The following is a 10,737-nucleotide window of genomic DNA, read 5'->3' on the forward strand; positions in this document are numbered from 1 at the left end:
TTGGGGCCTGCTACCAACATGTCATCAATATACAACAACAAAATAACAAAATTGTCATCACCAAATCTCTTGTAATAAACACAAGGATCTGAACTATGTCTGTTGTATCCAAGGCCTATAATGAAGGAATCAAATCTCTTATACCAACACCTTGGTGCCTGTTTGAGACCATATAGAGATTTATTCAACCTGCAAACCAAGTTCTCTTTTTTCTGTTCTTCAAAACCTTCTGGTTGGAGCATGTAAATTTCTTCTTCAAGTTCTCCATAAAAAAATGCAGTTTTGACATCTAACTTCTCCAAGTACAAGTTAAATATAGCACACATCGCATGACCACTCGAATTGTTGTGAGTTGAACCACCAGAAAAAATATTTCATTAAAGTCTATACCTTCTTTCTGAGCGAATCCTTTCACCACCAATCTTGCATGATATTTTTCCACTTGATCATTACCATTGCGTTTGATCTTGTATACCAATTTATTTTCAATAGGCTTTTTTCCTTGTGGTAACTGAACAAGATCCCATGTTTTATTTTTATGAAGAGCTTCAATTTCTTCTTGCATTGCTGCCATCCAAAGAAATGATTCTTGGCCTTTCATATCCTCGTGAAAAGTTGAAGGCTCTCCATCTTCTATTAATAAACAGTATGCAACATTTCTCTAGATAGAATAATCTGAGTGCCAAACTGGTTCTTTTCTCTTCCTAGTTGACCGTCGAACTTGTGGAGTTTTGATCTTAGCTTGCTTTTGTTCTTCGTACTCTGGTGCTGCTTTAGAAGAAACTGGAACTTCTTTTATTTTTCAACTTCAACTTTAGTAGTCTCTGATTGTTCTTTCGAAGTGCTACCTTCTTTTACTTGTATCTTGTTTTCAACAAACACAATATCTCTACTAATTACCACGTTGTGGGCAGTGGGATCCCACAAGCGATGCTCCTTGACTCCTCAGCATACCCTAAGAAAATGCATTTCCTGGATTTTGGATCCAACTTTAACTTTTCTTGGGTGTTGTACATAACATAAGCAGGTCTTCTGAATATATGTAGATGAGAATAATCAGCTGATTTTCCTTTCCACATATTCATTGGCGTTTTCATATCAATTGCGGTTAATGGTGACCGATTGATCACATAACAGACAGTTTTTACTGCTTCTGTCCAGAATAGTTTTTCTAACCCTGCAGTTGCCAATATAGCTCTTGTCCGTTCCAATAAGGTTTTTCATCTGCTCTGCTACTCTATTTTGTTGTGAAGTATATGCCACCGTGAACTACTTTTTAATACCTTCTTGTTTACAGAAGTTATCAAATTCATCACCAGTGTATTCTCCTTCATTATCTATTCTTAAACACTTGATCTTTTTATCAGATTCAAGTTCCACCCTCGCTTTGAACTCTTTGAAGACTAGAAAAACATCTGCCTTTTTCTTGATTGGATACACCCAACTTTTCCTGGAGTAATTATTGATAAATGACATGAAATATTTTGCTCCTCCTAGGGACTCCACCTGTGCTTGCTAGATATCAGAGTGAACCAGATTTAATATTTCCTTGCTTTTAGCAGAGAAACTGCTAAACTTCAGTCTATTTTGCTTATTGGTAACACAATGCTCACAAAAGGGTAGTGAAACCTTTTTGAGCATTGGAAGAAGATTTTCCTCAGCAAGAATCTTCAAACCTCATTCCGACATATGGCCAAGTTTATAATTCCATATCATCGTTGATTTTTCAAATGAACTCGCTGACATGGTTGATGCTTTTCTTTCTTGGTGTGTTTCACCTTTAAGCATATATAGATTTGCAACAAGTTTTTTCGCGTTCATATCACTACAAATGCTCTTTTTGATATTTTCATGACTCCACCATGAGTATTATATAAACATTCATTATCATCTAACTGTCCCAAAGATAATAGATTTTTCCTCAAGTCTTTTACATATCGTACCTCCTGGATGGTGCGTATCGTGCCATCATACATCTTTATTTTGATGGACCCAATACCAATAACATCCAAAGCATGATCGTCTCCCATGAACACAGACCCTCCTAAGATAGGATTATATTGATAGAACCATTCTCTCCGGAAAGTCATGTACCATGTTGCTCCTATGTCCATGATCCAGACATTAGTAAAATATTTTTTGCCTTCATTATTTGATATTGCTTCAGTAAATAAAATATGGCCATCATCCGAGGTACTTGAAACATTCCCTTGAGCATTTGATGACTCAGGGTGTTCGTTCTTCTTCTTGAACCGACAATCTTTTTTGAAGTGTCCTTTCTTGCCACAGTTGTAACATTTGATATTCTTCTTACTTCTTGATTGAGATCTACCATGATTGTGACTTCCACTGGGGCCACATTCCGTTGGTCTTCCTCTCACCATCATCAAAGTTTCAGCTTGCTGCGAACTTGCTTGTTTGTTTTTCTTATTGTTGCGCCGATTTTCTTCTTCTAAGACGGCGGCTGTAATTTCATTAAAAACTAGACTGTCTGTATTATTCATCAAGTTAATGATGAGTTGATCATACGAGTCAGGCAAACTTTAAAGTAGAAGCTCCGCACGTTCAGTCCCCTCTATTTTGCAACCCATTGTTGTAAGTTACAAAAATAAAGTATTCAAAGTATTGATGTGTTCAGTAATTGACATGGACTCTGACATTCGAAGAGTATACAATCTTCTTTTAAGAAGATTTAATATGCAAATACTGGACCTCATATAATCCCGTAAGAGCATCACATATTTCCTTCGCAGTCCATTTTTCAGCCGCACTAGATAACACTTGATCAGCTAGTGCCAAGTGTAGATCATCAACTGCATTGCTGTCTATGTTATTCCACTTGCTATCATCAGTGAAGTCTGTGGGCCTGCCTTTAATTGCAGCTAAATAATTGTTCTTTCTCAATATCGTTTTTATTTTTATTTTTCACAATGAGAAATTAGTCCTATTAAATTTCTCAACGTCAAACTTTGTTGTATTCAACATTATTATTTGGTTCACACCCTTCTAGATCGTTTCTGAGTACATTTGCGAACAATCATGACAAAATGTACCATCACCAAAATTTACTATTATCATGATCCAAGCGTAGGGCCTAGACGTGACATGGCGAATGAGGGACCCGAAAGTATCTCAAACAAGTCTCTTAGCATTCTTTCAGCCTTTCATAGGTAATGATGATAAATAAATAAGCGGAAATCATAATAGTAAATCTTCAACTTACATATGTCCAACAATACCTCTAACTATTAGATTTAACGGGGCTAAGACAAGTTTCTAGCTCACCCTCAATCATAATAGAAGAAATGTCATAGTAAAATATCTTAACATATCATAAGCTAGAAAGATAAAGGAGTATTGTTTCCAGAACATAGGAACTCACCAAAAGTAGTCTTCAATGAAATCTCAACTAGCCACGTGGAGGAGAACGAGGAGGAGCACTGGTCCCTACATGGTGATATCATGTAGGCAAAAGAGTATGCGTTAGTACTTTGAATGTACTAAGTATGTAAGAATGCATGAATATTGAGGAAACATTATAACATTTATGTAATATGGAACATAATGTAATGCATGCATAATAAATCATATAGATATCCTTTAAAACATTCATTTTGTGGGAAAATAACCATAACCGACATTTAAGACCATGCGAGCTATTACATGGAATCCAACATAACCCCCTACGTTGGCCGGGGAGACTACTTGCTAGGTAGAACTCCGTCAACTTCATTCATTTCTTTAACTTTAACTTTAAGGGCTATTTATGGATCCATTAGCCTAAGCCTACAAGGTCTCCTATGTTGGCACATAGTTAATGAGACAAGGGGTTGCTACTAGGATTTTCTTACCGAATCTCACCTCAATGCCTCATTCGGTGCTAAGTCAATCCCACGAAATAGTTTAATATTTTGAAATATTCATATCATATAACTTGAGAATTCAAACATCATAATTGGTAGAATAGCTCATTAAAACATTTGATAATTCAAATATGCAAGAATTGTCCTTATTGCATAAAGAATCCATCATTCATATCATTTCATCATTCTTTCATTTCATAAGACTCCCTTTTGATCATAGATATTGCTTTTATAAATATTTATTTGAAGTCAAAGCTTTTAAGTCAAACTTTATTAAAAATATAGTAAGACTAGGTGGGTTCAAATCACTTCAACTTGCAAATATGTATGTAAATAAATATACATAAATACTTTGAAATCCATTAATTAAAAATCATGCTTTAAACAACCACCATGAATTTCAAGAACCTTTAAATAGATAAATAGAGGAATTACTTGCAAATCATCAATTCATACATATGAAATTATGTTGCATCAAAATAGATAAATAATCATTAATTTAACCACGATTCATACTATTAAGTAAAAATAAGAATTATCATAAGAAAATATTATTCAAAATCAAGAGACTTAATTGAAAGAGTTTTTGGACTACATGGGTGGAAGAACCCATGGATAAACACTCACATAACTTAGAGTAAAGTTTAAAGAAAATAAACATAATTTATCATATAATCAAAATAATTTAGACATGAGAGTGGAAAGAATACTCTCATTGAAGTCTTACATACCTGGAATCCGAAGCTTTAGTCGGAACCGAAAGACTTAATGAACACTCTTGAGTCCTAGCTTTTCTCCTCGCTGGAACGTTTTGTGTACTACCCGGAGTATATGAGTCACTGGAATAGTATTTCTTCACTACTAAAAATTAAAATTATATTTGAGAATATGTAAAGAAGTGTATAGAGAGAAGACTTGCTTGAGAAAGTTTGATGAATAAAATGAGGAAATAAGGTGGGTATTTATAGGTGGGAAAGAGGGACCTAACAATAAATAAAATAATTATAAAAAAAATCTAAAAATTTAATGGAAAATTATAATGTCATGGATGATGTTAATTGGAGGACAATTTATGTCATGAGTGATGTCAAATGTATATAGATCTTTCCATGGTAGGTGAAATGAGTTATCTTTGATAGAATACTCCTTTTCGGAACTGCTTTTGAATAAGATGAATTCCTTATTAGGATTTGGTGTAGGATAAGAATTGTAGATATAGAAATCTAGTTTCATGTCGTTCAAGAATCAACAAATTTGGAGCATCCTACACTGAGATATGAATTTTCTTCTACAAATACTCTATTTCGTCACAGCACACTGTCTTACAATAATTAATTAATTTGACCTACTTAAACTCCAAAACTTAAATTATGGTCTCACAAAAGTTGTAGGTAATGATTTTATAGTTACTCAAAAATTTGAATCACCCAATTTTAATAATCTTATAAAAAGTTATGCCCAAAATACAGAGGCTGTATTATTTTTAGGCGATAATTGAAACATCGTATACAACTTTTTTAGGGGATGTTACAACTATTCACATGAATAGTACTTTTCACTGAATTTTACTATTCATGAAAATTTACTATTCACAGATAATATCTTCGTATAAAATAGATAGAATAACCGAGGGATCTGATACCACTATTGGGTGGAGGAAGCACCACAACTAAAGTTTGATATGATAATAAATAATAAAAATAAATTAGATACGAGAATTTTATGTGGAAATCCCTCAAAATGATAGAGGGAAAAAAACACGGGGTAGAAAGATCTTACTATGATAATATGGGAGTACACTGCTCTCAAAAATAAGGAAAAAATAATAATTAACACTTCTCTCTTGTAAAAGGAACAACTACTAAAAAGGACACTCAAGACTACAATATATATCTTGGTGAATAACTCTCTTTGTATTTTTACTCTCTCTTTTTCTGAATGAATTAAATGAGGGCATGAGACCCTATATTTATAGGAGAAGGAAAACGCATAAAAATTAAGCGTTAATTTTCTGTCAAAACGAGTACGCGTTCATTCTATCCACTTTTCAAAAGTTGCTTTGAAAAACTTGCTGCGTACTTTTCTTGCACAAAATATAATAAAGCCCCTAGCTTGAGAGTGAAATCTGTTTGAAAAACTCTAGGGTAGCTAACAATTTACAGAATGAGCTTTACATTTTCAGTTACATATATGGATTGGAAGGATTAAAATTTAGTATTAAAGTTATTTACAAAAAGAAAAAGAGAGAATCTTAGCAACTTTAAGCAGGAAAATAGAAAAGTACTCACCTCTGTTCTTGGAAAGATACAATTTTTCATGCCTTGTATGTTTGAGAATCGTACTCTACAACAATAACATATCAAGTGAAATTCCACAAGTGCAGTCTAAAGAGGCTAGAATGTACGATCTTATCATTACTTCGTAGAGCTAGAGATGTTATTTTCAAAATACTCTTGGCTCGAGGAAAATAATAAAATTTAAATTAAAAAATTATATAATTTTAATTAATCGGAGGAAAGAAAATTACTTGACCAAATTAACGCAAGTTAACCTATTCAATTCTCTAGAATGTCCAGGGATACCATGAATTGGAGCAAATGTCCATAATTAGCAGAAAAAGATAAAATTTCTTCTTTTGGAACAATGACAATCCGAACTTGGTGTAAGTAACAATTTTTATGCTCAAAATTTGAAAAGAATCATAGCTAAGGAAGATACAATTAGAAAAGAAAAACACAAACAAATCAAAAGAAGTGAAAATAAGAAAAAAATGTCACAATAGATAACCACAATTTTTAATATATTCACAACAATTGAATTTGTAAACGGCATAAGCTTCCCCAAAGAATATATTAGTACTATTTATTATAATTATCATTGTTTAGTGTCCGCTACTAAACTTCAAATTCAAAATAACACTCATATGAATAGCATGCCAAAGTGTACAGAAAAGCTAGTAATATCATAAATCAAATATTACCTAGTTGCAATAGATACTGAGGCCAAAATTAGAGCAAGTTAAGGAGATCGAGCAAGCTATACGGGCAATGTCCCAATCACCTGCATGAATAATAAATCCAACTCCGTAAAGGACCGTCCATGTAAGAAAATCCCACAAGAAAAAGACAGAATATGGATAAAGAAAATAAAGGAATAAATTATTTAATGGTCAATGTATCTTGAACATCATCAAGAAAAAACACTTACAGAATAAGAAAATTAAACAGTTGACATTTCACCAAAAATACATTCCTGAGATAAATCAGCAAAGGATAGTTTGTCTAAATTAGATATTTGAAAAACAGAGTTATACAACATATCATAAGTTTCAAAAGACAAATCGATTTTCTTCTAAACAATTTAAGCATTTCATCTACAAATTGATTGCCTTCGCATCTTCTTAGTGAAATCCTACAATCAATCAACTATTAATGTATGTCAGCATATAAATTAAAAATCATGACATCGCACAAATGTCACTATTTCTTGCAAATTGTCATCAAATAGTGTGGGGGAAAATCAAATAAAAGAGACGTCAACAATGCTGACTAAACATTTAATAACACATTAAAATTAGGAAGTATAGATATGTAGTTTTAATTTTCATATTTAGAATACTAATAACGAAACAACTATACTAATAGAGGATCATTAAGACCACGATCATATTAATTAAAAGTTGTTGATGCTACTTGTAGGACATAAAAGAGTTTATTCGTCAATTACTTTTCTGAAGATTGTTCTATAAAACAGATTAAAAGGATAAAGGGATCATTATATTATGATCTACAGAGAAAATATATGGTAAAGATTGAAACGTTAGTTCAGAAAAGTAAAGCTCTAACAAATCAAAAAGTAAAATTGATCCACAAACAGCAATGTTTACATGTCCTTTAAAAGTAGACGTGTCGTCAAAGAAATAAATTGAAGTTTGCAAAGACCCAAACACACCTTTCTCAATTGCTCCATAAAACTCGTTGTCATGTAATATATTGGGGTCGATATTTACGAAGGGAGGTGAAGAAAAGGAGAATAACAAAACTATCTATTGGATAAAAATCTGAACTATTATGTACCAAAAGTTTTCAATTTTATGTCTATTTGTACATGTAAATTGCAAGAATATGCAATGTTGTAGAATAATTTCATGAAACTTGAAAATAATTTTAAAAAGATCATTTTGTAACCATCCAAAATCTTATAATTGGATTTCACCAATCGCTAACTAATTCAAAGTCACCACATATTTCCATGTCGTAAAGAAAGAAAAGATTGAAAATTGACAAAGTGTGGTTTGATGTCAAGCCGCACACTAATATTCATGTCCAATAAGTGATCAATAAAAATTAAAAGCAACCATCATTAAACAGGGTGTAAAACTTCGCAGAGAGGCCATGAGAATGGGATAGGGCGTATGAAGTTGCAGAGGCGTTAGTGGACGTTCAAAAAAAAGGGCGAGAAGAAGTGTAAAAGGAATAAAAAAAGCGGTTGTAGGTTGAAACACCATTTGACTATGTAGATCCAGTTGCGGATCGGTGGGAATAATCGGTGGGAGTATATAAATATATAAATTTGAGTAAAAAGAAAGTCCTTGCTTATGGGAGTGCCATATCATTAGATTGAGGATTTTATTATATATATATGATTATAGCTACTGTTTGAGATGCTAAGCTAACAAAAAATCTATCTCACTCTACTCGTCAATATTGCTTAGCTCTCTACCTCTCTCTCTTTCTCTCTCTCTTCTTCTCTCGCTCTCCTCTCTCCTCTTTTTCTGTCTCCCCTCTCCCTCTTTGTATTTTGTATTTTTACTTGTCCCTCTTCCTTTCCTTGTCCCTTTCTTTGTATTTTAAATTTTCACACCTCTCTCTTTGTATTTTTATTTCACCTCTCTCCTTTTCACATTTTGTATTTTCACTCCTCTCTCTCTCCCTTTCTTCTTTATATTTTGTATTTTCACCTCTCATCCTCTTTGTATTTGTATTTTCACATTTCTTTGTTGTCACGACTGAAAGTACCTCCAAGGCGAATAGGATCCTGAAAGACCCTATACAATCCTCTTAGTATTAGCATGACTTAAGATAACAAGATAATCAAAATAAACTGAGAGCAGAAGATAAGTCTCAAATAGATATCTCAATATAAACAGAATCTGAATATAACATCTGATAATGCGAAAATCATACTAAGTCTGACATAGCCTCTACTATCATAGATGTGACATAGGAAAAGCCTTAGCTCACAAAATAAGTTTAAACTAAAAGAAGTCTAAAAAGAAAGACATAAGAACATATAACATGGATATACCTCGAACTATGAGGACTCACCAAAATAGTGCAAGCTGATGAGAGACAATATTAACCGTGGATGTGAATAGGAGCGTCGTGACCTATATTATAAAATAATATAAAAAAAAAAGTATGTGGTCAGTACTATTGGATGTTCTGAGTATGGAGAATGTGCAATGCATGACATAAAACATGATAATAATACAATCACCAAGCTAAAACATGATATAGTCTTTCAAAATATCGTTAGAAACATAAAACATGGTCAATGTAATATTCGTAAGAAAATCATAAGGTAAACATAGCATAGTGAGAGATATTGTTAACTGAAACTAAACCATGTGAGTTATAACATAGAGTCTGGTGTCATACCTCCTACACCAAAAAACAATTATCCTACTTGCCAAGGTAAGTACCATAAACATGAGCTATTGTGGATCCACTAGCTAAGGCCAAGTTCTACAGGGGCACTTAGTTATGGGATAAGGGGATTGCTACTAGAGACTCGACCTCTACTAACATGAGAGCCTCCATCCCAATATTCACTCGGTATTAGGTAATACTCTCAATGGAATAGTAATATCATATCATAATTTCATCATAGCATACATGAAAATCATAAGAATAGATCATTTAGAAAATCATGATCTCATAACATTTTCATCGAGACACCTATCTAAGCATCAAAATCACGATAAGCTCATTCATCAAAAATCATTGAAAACCTTCATGATTAATATTACTTTTCTTTTGAAGTAAACCTTAGTTTCATAAAATTCATGATAGAATAATTACCTTGAAGCAATCTTTGTCTTCACCAAAATAATAATTGATTGTTTGCATAAAAACATCCTCGAAAGCATAGTCATAAATTCATGATACATGCATAGTCCTTAAATATATGTTAATTTCATGAAAATAGGCATACTGTATGGGTTAATATAAAATTCATCAAACATATGTAATTAAGATTCATTCATGCATAATAAGATCATGTAGATTGGATAAAAGCATAACTAATTGAACCCAATGCAAGATCATCAAAATACCTAAGGTTTAGGAAGAAATCATGAGAGGAATAGAAAATACTGTGGGAATCTGATACGCTCAAACTTACACTTCAATCAAGAAGTATAAATAGGTCGCTATCAAATATAGAACCCAACTAGGTTAGCGTTTAACCCACAGGGAATGTGGAGGAAATAAGTGTAAGACCCCGACAGTTGGAGAGTTGCAACCCAAAGAAAATCTTCAAAATTTTGGACTGACCTCATGTGTACGAGTCACTGTATGACTCGTAGAGATTTTCATGACTCATAGCAATGATTTGTAGAGTTAGTACCAAGGGTCTATCCAAGAAAAACCCTAGATGAAACCCTACAACTCAACAAGACGAGTCTTAGGAGTGTCTATGATTCATCAAAGTGACTTATTTCAAAAGTTCAGAGACTCCAAAGTTGCAGGTTTATATGGGGATCATCAGACTCGATGTTATAGTTCGCTTGATTTATGTTGGGTAATGATTATCTCCCACATATGTAAATGATTCTTATGTTCTTTTATGATTTCAATGATGTCCTTTGAAT

The sequence above is a fragment of the Solanum dulcamara genome, chromosome 3 (genome assembly GCF_947179165.1).
Source record: "Solanum dulcamara chromosome 3, daSolDulc1.2, whole genome shotgun sequence".
NCBI classification, from domain to species: Eukaryota; Viridiplantae; Streptophyta; class Magnoliopsida; order Solanales; family Solanaceae; genus Solanum; species Solanum dulcamara.